The 16,117-nt window shown below is 32.5% G+C and overlaps 1 non-coding gene across 1 annotated transcript; it reads right to left on the bottom strand.

The window, feature by feature from the left end:
- Window positions 1-6,953: 6,953 nt before the first annotated feature.
- On the bottom strand, window positions 6,954-7,060 carry LOC133820513 (small nucleolar RNA R71). Its single transcript, XR_009886921.1, has one exon. It is a non-coding gene; the product is annotated as a small nucleolar RNA R71 (small nucleolar RNA).
- Between the last annotated feature and the right edge of the window lie 9,057 nt (window positions 7,061-16,117).

Raw genomic sequence — 16,117 nt, 5'->3', positions numbered from 1 at the left:
GGATCATTAATGGCTGCTGCAAATAACCCCAATATACCTGAGGAGGAAGTTCCTCATGATGAGGAATACCCGCAACGACCTGGAAAGCAACATATGGTGGATCCCGATCCCGATGAAATGGGTGACTCATCCAACTCTCGAGGACCACCTACCCCCAGGTCCAACGAGGATATGTATTACAATCCCGAAAGGTATGTTCCAATTGTGGAACTTGAAAATCGCCAACTGCGCAAATAGTTGGTAGAAGCAAAGAAACGCAATGAAGAGTTAGCCAGACTAGCTGCTGACGCCTAGGACCCTCCTCGAAGGCCTAGGGGACGTCCTCGTAAGGGCACAACCGCCAGAAGGGCAGAGCAGGCGCCAACACCAACATCCTAGGCTGTTCAGCCAAGACTCCGGAGGAATAACTGGGCTGAGGGTACCGCCAACCCGACTGTAGAAGTACAAATAGGAATAGGGAATAACTGAGCCCCCTCAGTGGCTCGGACCCCAAATCCTGATGCTGCACAGAATGTCTCGGATCCTAACCGGGAAAATTCGGGACCATCTAGGCCCAACAATGGGAGGCAGCCACCATTTCCCATAAGACACCCACCATCACCGATAAGGCATCCCTCGCCAGTCCAGAAAGTTTTGCTACCTGCCCATCAAGATAGAAATCGACGGGCTAGGCACGGACAAGGAAATGAAGGAGAAGCTGCCCGAGATCACAGGACCCTGCGGCCTACGAGAAGCCAAATGTCATGATCACAAACTGTTGGGACAAGAAGACCAGCAGGAGATCCATCTCTTAATAACCGAGCAACGAGCTATGTAAGTGAAAGCTTGGATTACACTAGGTTCGTGAGCATTTACAATAAGGAACCAAGGAATGCCGCGAACCAAGGAGACCACCCTGATCTGCAGGAACATTTAAACCATAATCGGGGACGTGGTGATCCCTCGAACCCAAACCTATGAGATCATCTAAATGGCCACAAACAACCAATTTACAATCCTGCACTGAGACAGGGAGCTGGAGTGGTTATTAACGATAACCAACCCCCTTAGGTTTAGGCTAGGCCTCCCATAGATCTAGTCCAAGAAAGGATTGAACAGTTGGAGAGAGCATTCAGGCTCTTGCAGAACGAGCGTAGCCGGGAGCAGGATGAAGAGTTCGAGCCATTTTCCCCGCATATTTCCAACACCCCGTTTCCGCAAGGGTTTAGAATTCCTCATGTCCCGCCATTTGACGGAAATTCAGATCCATTTACCCATCTGAGCACGTTCAACACTATCATGCGAGCCATCAATGTGGGTTATGAGCTTTGATGTATGTTGTTCCCAGCCACACTCACAGGACCAGCAAAAAACCGGTTTGAGAAGTTCAAAAGACATTCAATCACATCTTGGGATCAATTGTCTAAGGACTTCAAAAAACAATTTAAAGCTATGGTTGGTATTAGACCCGAGGCTTCAGCCTTGACCAATGTCCGACAACAACCAAATGAGTCTCTCAAAGGTTACCTCACAAGGTTTAACTTAGAAGTGTCTCGAGCTCGAGATGTCGATGATAGTGGTCACTTGATGGCAGTTCAAGCTGGTGTAATGTCAGGAAGTCCCCTCTGGGAAGACTTACAAAGGAAACTTGTCAGGACTTTAACCGAGTTCAATCGAAGAGCCCAGAGGTTTGTCAATGTAGAAGAGGCGAGGTTAGCGCTGAACATGACCTCCCAGCCCATGACTACAATGAAAAACACGAACTCTGCTTCGACCTCAGCGGAATCCTCAACTTCGAAACCCCCTGGGGACAACCCTTCCAAAAGAAATAAAAACGAAGGGAATAACCCCGAGGAAAATGGGGGAAAGAAGAAGAAAGGGGGAAGATATTTCAATGAGTCTCAGGAGAACATCTACTTGGCTAATGAAAACCAGGTTCCATTCAAACGACCTGACCCCATGAGGAACCGAAAAGAAAAAAGAGATTCTAGTAAATGATGTAGATTTCACCGAGATATCAGACATACAATCGATGAATGTTGATAGTTAAAAGACGATATTGAAGGTTTGATCTCGAGGGGTTATTTCAGACAATACGTAAGAAACCGAAACCCCAACCAGGCTTCCACCAGCCAAAGGGTCGTGGCTACACCACCTGCCCAAAACAATAACTCCCGAGCTCGAGAGGAAGAGCGACTCCCTCCGATTGATGGAGAAGATGTAATAACCATATTGAGGGGACCCCATATTGCAGGATCAGGCATGAATGCCCAAAAGAGATATGTAAATGAGCTCAAGACAGGTGATGGTTCTCCCTATGAACCCAAACCAAGAGCTCCAAAACAACAAAGGGTTGAAACTCAACCAATAACCTTTACTGAAGAGGACGCATCACACGCCCAGTTCCCCCATAACGACCCTCTGGTCATTACCCTCCAGCTTGCAAACAAGAGGGTGCATCGAGTCCTGATAGATAATGGGAGCTCGGTAAATATCCTCTATAAAGCCATTCTAGAAAAGATGGGACTCATGCTTCGCGACCTAAAGGCCTGTGCAACCATACTGTACGGTTTTTCAGGAGAAGGAATTGCCTGTATGGGATCCATTGAACTCCCTGTGACCTTGGGAGACTATCTAGTCTTTGTAACCAAGATGATGGAGTTCGTCATGGTGGATCTTCCATCTGCCTACAATGTACTGCTTAGAAGATCCGACCTAGTTAGGCTGGGGGCAGTATCATCTGTTAGACATTTGACCATCAAGTTCCCGACTTCTAGTGGCATCGGGACTCTGAAAGGGGACCAGCTTGCGGGGAGGGAGTGCTATAGCATCTCCGTTGGAGGAAATAAGAAAACCAATACACAGGCACTTGTGATAATACAGATCAAGGATGGGACAATTTTTGAGAAAGACGAAGATATCGACCATAGAATAAAGGAAATGAGTGACCTCAAACCTTTAGAAGAGCTCGAGGAGGTCAAGCTCGAAGACCCCACAAAGATTGTAAATATGGGCAAGAATCTTTCTGAAGAAGCGAAATTGCAATTAATTTGCTTCCTAAAAGAAAACCAGGATGTATGTATTTGCATGGTCATAATCAGACATGGTGGGAATCAATCCAAATGTCATGAGTCATGCACTTAACATCGACAAGAGCTTCCCCCCGAAGCAACAAAAGCGAAGACTCCTGGACGATGACAGAAAGAAGGCCCTCAAGGAGGAAGTCGACAGGTTAAAGGCAAATCGATTCATACGAGATGCCTTCTATCCTGATTGGATTGTCAATCCGGCGTTGTTCTGAAACCCAATGGAACGTGGCAAACTTGTATCGACTATTCCGACCTTAACAAGGTATGCCCCAAAGATTGTTTTCCCTTACCACGGATTGATCAGCTCGTAGATGCCATGACAGGTCACAGTCTTAGGTCATTCATGGATGCCTATTCTGGATACAACCAGAACGCTATGCACGCACCAAACAAAGAACATACGAGCTTTGTAACTGATAAGGGACTATACTGCTACAATGTAATGCCTTTCGGGCTTAAAAACCCTGGAGTAGCATACCAAAGACTTGTGAATAAAATGTTCTTTGAGCAGATAGGTAATAGCATGGAAGTTTATGTTGATGACATGCTAGTCAAGTGATAACTCTACAAAATAGAGTTATTTTACCATATTTTATATGCTAATTGTTGCTTAGTTCTTGAGTTTTTAATTAACTTATTAAGTTTTTATGTAATTTTTAATTTATTAGTCTTATTGTAGTTTTCTAGATTTTTATATGTTTTTATAGATATTTTATTATAATATGTTGTAGTTTAATTATTTGAAATTTGTGTTGTTAGATTATAAGTTAAAAAATGTGATTTTATTGAACTTAATTGCCAAAGTAAATTAAATTTCAATTAGTATTTTCATGGACTTAATATGAGTTATTTTATTATTGAAAATATTTTATTCTAATTTAATATTTACTTATTTTGTAGGATGTACTTTGCATTTTTTTATGCTTGAAAAAGAAGAGAAAATGAAATAAAAGTGGCATTTTTATGGAAAAAGCAAAGAGATTGTGGCATTTTTCCTCCTGCCTCAGCCAAGGCCCAATACCTCAGCCCAGGCCCATGTTCAGCCTCCTTTGCTGCCTCCAACCGTGACTTTCTCCTCCTCAACTCAGCAGCATCAACCTTCCTCAGCAAAGCAATTCCATCACCCATTCTGCCCAGCCGAACTCCCCCAACCGTGGGCCTGCCCACATCTACTAGCCGAGCCCACCAATGCCACCAGGCCTAGGAAGCCTTCAGCTGCCAAAACAGGCACACGCCTGCCACCCCAGCCCAAGACACGGCACAGCCGCCTGCCCAGCCACCAACAATCATCTTGAGCCCACAATGTCCCCTATGTCCAAAATGTCAACTTTTTACCCATTTTTCTACACATTTTTCACCACAACATCATCATTACACCCTATAATTTACCTCTACATACCATATTTATTTTATTTAATTAATCTAATGAATTTAATTAATTTAAATTGATTATTTTAATAATCTAATTTTGGCTATAAATATGGAATTTCAAGACCATTTTTGGTGGTGCTTAATTTTTGGTTACCATCTTCTTTTCTCCCATTTTCTCTCTACCATTCTCTCTTCCATTTTGGGTTTTTCAAGAGCATTTTGCAAGTATGTATGTCATATATTTTGTAATTTCTACTATAGTTATGTACTTCTAATCTTTTTCATAAGATTATTAAGATCATGATGAAGCAACTTGTAACTAAGTAATATTTATGTTGGATGTTGATTTCCCTTGTATTGCAACAAAGTTTATGGATTTTTCTTCTTCATATATGTCTTTCATCTTTAATATCTCATATTTTGGATTGTTAGATAATATGCACTTTATTCTTCATTTTGCAAAAACATAATATTCTTTGTGTAAGATGTGTCATTAAATTGTACACATCCATGCTTAGAACAAAAATATTATGTTTTGCCTTATAAATAATGTTCATTGATTTATTTGTTATTTAATTAGATTGATTTACACTAAATGCTTTGAAATTATAATTTTGAAAAGTGAAGAAAAATCCTATCTTTTTAGAAGTAATTTGTGCTTAAAATTATAAATCTATGATAGTTTGAATTATTTTAACTATCATTAAAACTTCGGAATCAATATACTAATAAATATTATTAAACTTACATTTTGTGGATTCTAGTATCTTAATAAATTTTCTTTTAACACTTATTTTCAAAACATTATTGGTTTATTTTTATTCTCTTAAATAGCTTTATTTTTCAATCTTTTATTTTATGTTCATAACATTAAAACTCATCAATCTTTGGAGCTAGGTTAGAATTTATTACTTATGATTTAAAATAGTTTTCTTTTTGATTTTAGACAACTCCTTTGGGTTCGATCTTGTGCTTACACGAACACTATATTCCATATACGATTCGTGCGCTTGTGAGTATAAATTTTTAAAACATACCCGTTTTGGGTCCATCAAGTTTATGGCGTCGTTGCCGGGGAGTTGCAAGAAAAAAGAAACGAAATTTATCTCAAGGTTAGTAAATTCTTCTACTAGTTATTTTAATTTTTGCTCTTAAAATAAAGAAAAAAAAACTATATATACAAAAATATAAATATATATATCTATAACAACTAAAAAAAAAAAAAAAAAAATTTGGGACGGTTCTACCACCCATAAAAAAAAACTTACTTATATATTTATATTTATTGATTTTTTTTAGTTGACGACACTTGTGCCTCCTTTCTATCTTTTTATTTTTTTAGTCGATGACACTTGTGCCTCCTAATTTTGTTATAATTTTGTTGTAATTTTTATTTCTTGTATTTCTTTGTTAGTTGACGGCACTTGTGCCTCCTAACATTTGTTGTAATTTTCTATATTTATTTTGTTGTAATTTTTATTTTATTTAATTTCCGCAAATTACTAGTTGATGGCAATTTTGCCTCCTAGCTAGTTGATGGCAATTTTGCCTCCTAGTCTTTTATCTTATGTTTTAGTTAATGGCACTTGCGCCTCCTAATTTTTATCTTAATTTTGTTATGGTTGATGGCATGCTATGCCTCCTTACTCTTGCCTAAATTTTAGTCTTATTTAATTTTTGCCTTATTTTTCTTTGTCTTTTATAAATTTTAGTGTAATATTGTGAAAAATACTTGAAAAAAAAATAAACCTAAATATTGTCCTTTCACCATAAGCAATTTTTGCTTAAAGGAAATTTGAACAAAATTCCCAAGCCTCTACTAATTAACCTCGGGGAGTTGTTAGTAGTACGCGAGTAAGTAGAATCAAATAGACCGGGGGACAAGTAAACCATAAGAATTATATTGTTGTGAAATCTCTAAAAATTATAAGTATGCTCTGTGGTTGTGGTTTTAACTGATATTCCACATCAGAAAATTGTTTGTTTGAGATTATATTTGTTGTTTTTTTTGTTAAAATTGTATGCATCATTGGAAATGTAACTCTAAAAAGTGATTAGTAAAAAGACGTTTATCTTTGTTTGAAATTGAAAGTGTTAGTAAAAATTTGAGCATCATGGAACCAATTGCTAATCCTGTTGATGAGAATATTGTGCCTGAAAAAACTTTGCTTGAATATTTTGCACCTATTTCATCTAATGCTCCTTCATGCATTGTTTTTCCTACAACTTCCGCTACTCATTCTGAGCTTAAACAAGCAATCATTCAATTGTTGCCATCTTTTTATGGGTTAGATAGAGAAGATCCTTACATGCATGTCAAAGATTTCTTAGAAATTTTCTCAACATTTAAATTTCAAAAAATTTCTGATGAGTCGGTAAAACTAAGATTGTTTCCTTTTTCATTAAAAAGACAAATCAAAAGCTTGGTTAAATTCCCTTCCAACAGGGTCTATAACTACATGGGATCGACTTTATAATAAATTCTTGAAATTTTTTCCTATGTCTAAAACTAATAGTCTAAGGAGAGAAATCTCCGAGTTTTTTCAAAAAGATAATGAAGAGTTTTATGAATGTTGGGAAAGATTTAAAGATTTATTATTAAAATGTCCTCATCATGGTTTTGAAAAATGGAGACTTGTAAAATATTTCTATGATGGTTTGACTCCCTCTAATTGTCAAATGATTCAATCTATGCATACTGGAATTTTTTTTAAAATTTCAAGGACAAGAGGCGTGGGACGCCCTTGAAGATTTATCTGTCAATTCACAACAATGGAATTATTTTGATCCTAGGTCTAGGTCAACTAATTCACCAAAAAGAGGAGGAAGGTATGAAGTAAAAGAAGAATTAGACTTAAGAACATCCTTAGACAAATTAACGAGAAAACTAGAAGCTTTAGCCATAAGCCAAACTATAAACTCTCCAATACAACCAAGAAAAGATGTTTGTTCTATATGTTCTAGTCCTTGCCATAATGCCCAATCATGTCCTTCCTACCAAGAAGCCTTTTCTGAGGAGGCCAATGCTCTTCATTCTTATGGGAAACCAAATGATAGCCCATTTTCATTCACCTATAATCCAAATTGGAGAAACCATCCGAACTTTTCATGGAGACAAAACCAACCCCAAATGAATCAAGGGCACCAATACAACACACAAAACCAAACTCATTCCCCACAAAATCAACCATATCCTCAACAAAGGAAACCTTCCTTAGAAGATACCTTACAACAATTTATGCAATACACTCAACAAATCCTACAAAATCAATCTCAATCAATTACCAAACTCGAGACACAAGTTGGACAACTCGGCACTGCTTTAGCTGATAGAGAAAAAGGAACATTCCCTAGTCAACCTATCCCTAATCCAAAAGGTCAATATGAGATAGGAAAGTCTAGTCATAATGGAGAAGTCAAATCAATTTCAACTCTTAGGTCCGGAAAGAACATTGTCAAACCCGATTACATACCCGAGGTTGAAAACGAAAAAGAAAAAGAAAAGAGTCAACCTTCTATTTCTAATGCCAATGACTCTTCAAACAAGGAAATTCCAATCCATCCTTTTATTCCAAAAGCCCCATTCCCACAAAGATTACTTCCAATTAAAAAAGGCGGCCAATATAATGACATTTTAGAAGTTTTTAAACAAGTTAGTATCAATATCCCTTTCTTAGATGCCATTAAAAAAATTCCTGCCTACTCTAAATTTTTAAGGGATCTTTGTATTGTTAAAAGAAACACTAATGTTCCTAAAAATGCGTTTTTAACTGAACAAGCTAGTTCCATTATTCAATATAAGAGTCTTGTTAAATATAAAGATCCTGAGTGTCCCACAATTTCATGCATTATTGGTGATCATTTTATTAACAAGGCTTTACTTGATTTGGGTGCTAGTGTGAATTTATTGCATTATTCTGTTTATAAGAAACTTGGTCTTGGTGAGCTAAAACCTACCTCTATAACTCTTCAATTAGCCGATCATTCTGTGAAAATTCCTAGAGGCATTATAGAGGATGTTTTGATAAAAGTTGATAAATTTTATTTTCCTGTTGACTTCATTGTTCTTGATACTCAACCTGTGGAAAATATGCATGCTCAAATTCCTATCATTTTAGGTAGACCATTCTTAGCTACATCTAATGCGATCATAAATTGTCGTAATGGTGTTTTGAAATTATCTTTTGGAAATATGACTGTTGAATTGAATGTATTTAATGTTGTTAAATCTGTTGAGTGTGAGGAAGATGAGATAAAGACTCATGTTATTATATTATATATAATATGAGATATTTATATATAATATTATTAATTTAAATAAATAATTTGTAAATATCTTATTAAAATTTAAACTAATATGCAACTAAAATTTATAAAATGAAAAAAAAAATTAAATTAAAGGAGAAAATAAAAAGAGTATTTTGAAGAGATTTTAGAGTGCCATATCATCTCATTGAAGCTCTCCTTTATATATATATATACATATAAACTAACTTATATATATATATATATATATGAGTGCACTCTTAATGGTTACTACCCATAGATGGTTACTTTGATATTAACAATTGGATTAAGATTAATGGTCTACATTTATAGTTTTTAATTAAAATTTCTAAAAATACATTGTGATTTTTTCAAATTTTTAGAAGAGTGACTTGATGACATGTCGGTCGTATAATTATTAAATTAAAGAATTAAATAAAATCTTATCTAAACATTATAAAGGAAATTTTCATTATAAATAAGCATTATATATTAATAAAAAAAATAAGTCAAGAATGTTATAACTGTTATATTCTAGTTTTCAAAAAGAAAAACTGGTTATTTTTTGGGTTTTCAAAAAAATTGGCTTTGAATGTCGCCGACATTTCTGGGATTCTCGGCTCCGATCTTGCTCTATAGACAAATATGAAAGTCAGTGCCACTATCGTAGGACACCTTAGGGTTAAGACTTCAAAGCCCAGTGTCTCGCACCTCCCATACTTGTCATTGTGTGATAATGCTCTCATATACTTTTGTCATATTTGATTTTTTTTTTTATCTATATATATGTTTGTGTTTGTTATTTTGGACTCCTAGTTTGAATTTGATTTTGTTTAGCAAGTTTCGTGATATAGTTTTCTTGATCTACTATCCATATATTTTTTTCATTTTATCTTTTTTTTTTCTAGATAATTTTCTTATGATATGTCGAAGATATTGAATATTGATAATGAAATTTCTTTGAGTGTATGATTTTAATCTTCACCATCATCATCATTTTCATTGGATTTGCAGGCATTATTTCAATTTAGTGATGCAGAGATAACATTGTTAGCAAGAAATGGTTTGATGGAGGGAGCATATCTAGATATCATTCTGTGAGAATTGGGAGGGGTCTGAATTACCTGTGCAAGAAAACTAAGAGCTTAGAAGACTTTTTTTTTTTTTAAGAAATTGAAAGAAATCGAAGAAGAAGAAGGAAAGCTCTATACTACAATTATGTATTTTGTAAATATAATTACATACGTTTTATATGTTATGTGTATTACCTATTTGTTTTTTATACATAAACTAATCTTGTAATGTTAAATTGTTATTAGAAAGTATTTATAAAATTTTATTATATCAAAATGTCTACAAATATACATTAAAAGGGAAATTATTTTCTGAAATATCATTTACTAACATTTTTATAGAATGTCACTAAAATGATTTTTTAATTAAAAAACAAGTATGTAATTCATTATTATTAAAAAATTTGTAATATTTGAAAATGATATTTAATTATTTTTAGTTATATTTTTTCAAATGCCACTAAAAAGAATATAGTTTTGTAACATATTTTAGTTTCTACATATAATTAATAATTTTAACATTAGTGTGTGTATATTTATTATTTTAAAATTTTAATTAATGAAAATTATAATTCTATTGGTTTATTCAATACCCTTCGGTAGTTAATGAAAAATTATTATTTTATTTGTTTCCAAAAATAAAAATGGTGATTGATATATTTAATAACCTGTAATATACATTTAAAAAAGTTTATTCATTAACATATCGTAAATAAATATAGTATTTGTTAAAACATCTTTTTGTTATTTTGAGTTTTTATTAAAAAAATGTAAAGAACGCCCTAAACTAATACTTACAAAACATTCGCATAATATAGTTTATAAAAGAATACTATCCATTATTAAAGTCTCAGGGGGACTTATTTAAAACCATGCAAGTTGGCGCCACAAGTTTAAAATAAAACATAGGTTTTTATGCAAAGTTCAAAGAAAACCAAATAATTTAAATAACAGAGTCCCACTGATAATTTAGGGAAGTATCTTAAAAACAAAACATAATTTAAATGGCGTTCTACGTTGATCGTTTTATCGTCCATAGGATTACCCCACGCCATACACCCCATGATGAAAGAACTCCTCACGTCACCACGCGTGCCATAGAGAAATCCTATTTGCTACCTGGAAGGAAAGTAAGCGGGGTGAGCTAAAAGCCCAGTAAGGAAGTACAAACAAATAAGTAAGTAAGAAAACAACAAAACCAAACACTAACGTTCATCTAAGACATCATGGTACGTCATAACGTAATCGTAACATATCATCATATCATAACATAATCGTACATATCATCATACCATAACATAATCGTACATATCATCATATCATAACATAAACGTAACATATCATCATATCATAACATAAATGTGACATATCATCATATCACAAACATACAGCATACATGATGAGCATGGAACGCTAGTTGTCCATGTCACCCTATGAGGTAAACAGGAGATCACTGGTCCTTGAATAACCACGACGCGTCCGCCCTAGGAGTCACGTCTCAATGTCCTTAGTAACTCGTTCGATGTATCTGACATCGAAATCTGTTTGATGTATCTAACATCGTATTCTGTTTGATGTATCTAACATCCATACACATATCACATTCAACATATCATCACATTATGGCATTCATAATTTCATAACAGTTCATTCATATAACAACCTTACCATTCATAGCATAAAAACATAGAATCTATCTAACTTCCTTACCTCAGGTCCAAGCTAAGAATTTCACAATCTTTCAACGAGCCTATATCATAATCAAAATAACATTTCTTAGGTTCATAAAATTACTATTTTGCCCTTCCATACAACTCATGTGTGCATGGGCCATGCACTCATGATAACAGTTACACTAAACATGCAATTATCGCCAAAAAGAATAATGCTCGTTCTACCCATTTTACTAGCATGATTGTTTTATAAAAATCACATAGTTGAATAATAATCATGATTTTGGACGTAAAAGTTGATTTGCATGTAACATGCATACGTGGGAACGTTGCGTAATAAAGACGTTTTCAAAAACGATAATTCTACATTTCTTACTTTTATTATTTTAAAATCAATAGACATATTACATGCTTTATTTTTCTTAAAATTTCTAAGTTGATTAAATTTCTCAAAACTTTATTTTATTTTATAAAATTATTTTATTTTAGCTCAAAAATAAAATATGTGACATCTCCATTAATTAATCTCAAATTACAAAGAATTAACCAAAAAGCTTGGATTTAATTAAAATGCCTATTTTTAATATGTCCCTTTAGAAAAATAAATTTTATCATTGTGTTACTTAAATGAGGTGAGAAAATATATTTTTTAAGTGTGGAAAAATATATTTTTTATTCAAATTATTTAAGACTTAGTTTTATGTAACAAAATCCATATGTGACAATTAAATAACATTTTTTAACCTTTTTAAAACAAACTTTCAGCCACCATTTATTTTCTTCAAAAATCACAAATAAATAGAATCTAAATATTTTTCTCAATCAAAATAAAGAAAAATCATTACTTATCAAAATATGCATTCATACCATTAAAAATATCTTTTTTCAATATTACCATAACTTAGGAAAAATAATTTATTCAAAAAATTAATCAAATCCATTTTAGTGAAACTTACTTCATATTTTATTACAAACATTCCAGCAACTATTTTTATCATTAAAAATCACCATATTCAATTTAAAAACTCATATTTTCTCAAAATTCAATAAAAATTCTGTAGGTAATTATTTGAGTAAAATATCATTTTAATGGGACTTAAAATCCCCTTTTTAATTTCATAAAATTTAACATAACATCAAAGACATTACTAATGCATGCAAATCATCTTTTTATCAACTTTTACCCAATTATTCACAAAAAAAAACAGCAAGCTTAATTCCTCATGAAACTCAACTTTTGTCCCAAAAATTACATAAAATCATACATGTTTAAAATCTCATCATACTCTTATAATATGCATGATTCTAATATCACTAACATATTCACATGAATTCTTTTAAAACCATTTTTTTCTATTCCATTGAAAACTAACAAAACACTAACCATAACAATAACATATATTAGTTCATAAGCACCATATTCATATATGCCTTATATTAACCTAACATGTTTCTATCATTATTTTCATGCATCTTATAATTTAATCATTCACAATATAACATGCATCCTATCAAAATTTCATGGATCCAAATATCAAGATTTGCCAATTATCATCTTACCCATATCACATAGGTCCTAAAACATGGATCTAAGATATTGAAAATCATACAACATTAACAAAAATATCAAGAACATACTTAGGTATGCCTAGGCCGAAATCTCCATACATGCATTCATAGATTATCACCAATTTTTGTGCATAGCAAAATCAACATCACAACCCTTTTAAAACAAATCATACTCTCAAAATATACAAATCATATTCACCAATCCTACCAAAATCAACCATTAGCATCATCATCAAAACCTCATAGAAAACCCACCAAAAACAATATAAAGGCTAAGAAAAGACCATTACCTCTCTTGATTGTAAAATCAAGAACACAATAAGATCAATACCCAAACTCCACACCCTTGTTCAAGCCTAGGGTTTTTATTGGAAAACCACCATGAGGAGAAGAAAGAACCCAAACACACAACAATAACACAAGTCAATAACATATTATCAATAAAAGAGATTATACAAATAAGAAAAACAAGAGGACATACTCTAAGAGGGGTTCCTCTTCACCTTCTCCTTCCTTCTTTCTTTCTTTCTTTCTTCCTCTCTCTCTCTCTCTCTGTACACGCCTCTCTCTCCCTCTCTCTCTCTCTAGGTCACGGCAGCCACACAAGAGCAAATGGCTCTTCTCCTCTTTCATTTCCCCTTTATCATAATCCTCTCATAAAGCCTCCCCAACACAATAAGCTAAGTTTCCTTTTTCCATTTATTTTCTCTTTATTTAAATAGATATAAAGGAATAAAAATGATCATGCCTATCCCCAAAATAACTATTGTCTTCAATTTTTGATTTTTTATTACTTAAAAGAAATCATTCCTTTCCCACTAGGTCACACGCCCAAACACTCTTCTTCCCTTTCTTTTCCCTTTTTTTTTATAAATAAATAAATTAACTCAAATAAAATCTAAAAATAAGGAAATATAAAATGTGTAGGAAATCTACACATGTGCACCATGCTACCATGCACTAGCACACACTAAATCACTAGGGTGCATTACTATCTATCATGCACCTTAGTGCATTCCACCATAGCTCACATAATTACCTCAATTGTCACACTTAATTAAAATGTAACACTAATAGTAAAACAAACATGTTACACAATTATTCACTTATTAAATTAATTAACCAAACAATTCTAACAATTAAATAAAATAATAACCAATCAAATAAAACAAATAATTATCCAAATAAAAATAACAACACTTAAATAAAACAATTCATCACACTTAACATTTAAATCAAATAAATCACAAAAATTTTAATAATCTAAAAAAAAAATTTGGTGCACTACAAAAAATCAATATATTTTTAATAATAGGTTTTTTCTATAATAAAACATTAAATAATAAAATTTACATAAATGTTTATTTGAAATAAACTATCACCTAATTTTTTTGGCAAGAATAATTAATGTGACAATTATCATTCAAACTAATATTTATTACCTAATTAAACTAAATTTTGAAATTCTTTGTATTTATTTATTTTTTAATTGTTTTATCATCTTTATCACTTGCCTATTTAGTATTATTTTTTTATTTCCTTTATATAAATATATCCACAATTTCGAAATTAATTGACACTATAAAAATTTCCAAATTTTTTATTTATATATTTATTTTTATTATCTTTTTAACCATTCATCTTCATGAAAATCTTGTTTAGTGAAAAAGGTCCAATTTTTTTTTTATACTATCTATGCGAGGAAGCTTCAATTTCAAAGTGTTTCTTGTAAGATATTCAATCATTTTTTGTTCTTTGTTTTTCTTTCTTATAGAATTTTGAAATGTTTTAATTGTAAAAAAAAATTATAACCTTTTTTTAAGTGATAATCTTCTTCTTCTTTCTAATAGAAATTCTTGATGGAATCCGATATCGAATGGAGGAAACGAATCGATCGTGATTTCAAAGAGATGAGAAATAAATTAGAGTCTCTGAAAAGACATTTAGAAAACAAGGAAAAATGTAAATGTAGATATGAGAAAAAAATAAAAATAACAAATGAAGAAATAAAAAAAATGGTCTCTCAATATAAACATGATATAATGGTCTCAATATTAGTATTACATTTGATCACACATCAGAGATTAAAAAAGCAGTATGGACTTACATCTTGGCTAATTAAATTTATGTTAATTTCTATATAAAGATTAATTATGATAAAAAAAACTAAATTAATAAAAATTACCTATTGATGACTTGTTATACCAAATCACCATATTGACACATCACCATAATTATTAGTACCCATCTATGGGTAGTAACCATTGAAAAGTCTTCCATATATATATATCCCCACATAACTTATACTATTAAATAAAATAAAATTACATTGGTAAAATAATAATAAAAATAGTATCAGTAACTGTCCCATAAATATTGCTTGAAAAAATAAAATTACTTATAATAAATAATAAAAAAATAACTGTAAATAACGATCTCTTAAAATTTAGATAATTACATCATAAATAACTAATTTAAATAATTATAAAAATAAAAGTAAAAACCGAAAAAGTACCTAATCATAAATATATAGTTTTCATACTTAACATACAAACTATAAATATAAGATTCTTAGAAGGGAAATGTGTAATGCCCTTGATAGCCAAGACCGTTACACTGTATACTTATAAAAGTGCAAGACTTGCTAATCAAGTCTTTAAATTGAAAACGTGTTTCTAAACATGTGAGATCTATGGTTAAAAAGGTTTTGGTATCAAAAGACTCATTTCATATATTTAAACAGTGGTAAACATGGGATCCCATACAAAACAAAGTTAAGATAAGTTTACAGACTCCCAAAAGTACATAAATAACTGCTAGCCATACTAAGGCAAAACAGACGGTCTTTAGGTTCCGCGTCCTTGCCTAGACCTCAACCGTGGGGGCCGAGCACCTGGCTATGTACATTCCGCTCGCTGAGCTCTCCAGTCAGGGCTGATCTAACTTGCCCTTGCCTTTACCTGCGCTACGTAGCACCCGTGAGCCAAGGCCCAGCAAGAAAACATCACAGGTAACTCAAACAATAACAACAGACAAATAGCTCAGTAAGCATGTATACTTATCAGATAATCCACAACAGATAATCAACATATACAAT

The sequence above is a fragment of the Humulus lupulus genome, chromosome 2, assembly GCF_963169125.1.
Source record: "Humulus lupulus chromosome 2, drHumLupu1.1, whole genome shotgun sequence".
Lineage (NCBI taxonomy): Eukaryota > Viridiplantae > Streptophyta > Magnoliopsida > Rosales > Cannabaceae > Humulus > Humulus lupulus.
The sequence above is the reverse complement of the archived record's forward strand: the minus strand, read 5'-3'. Positions and strand labels throughout refer to the sequence as shown.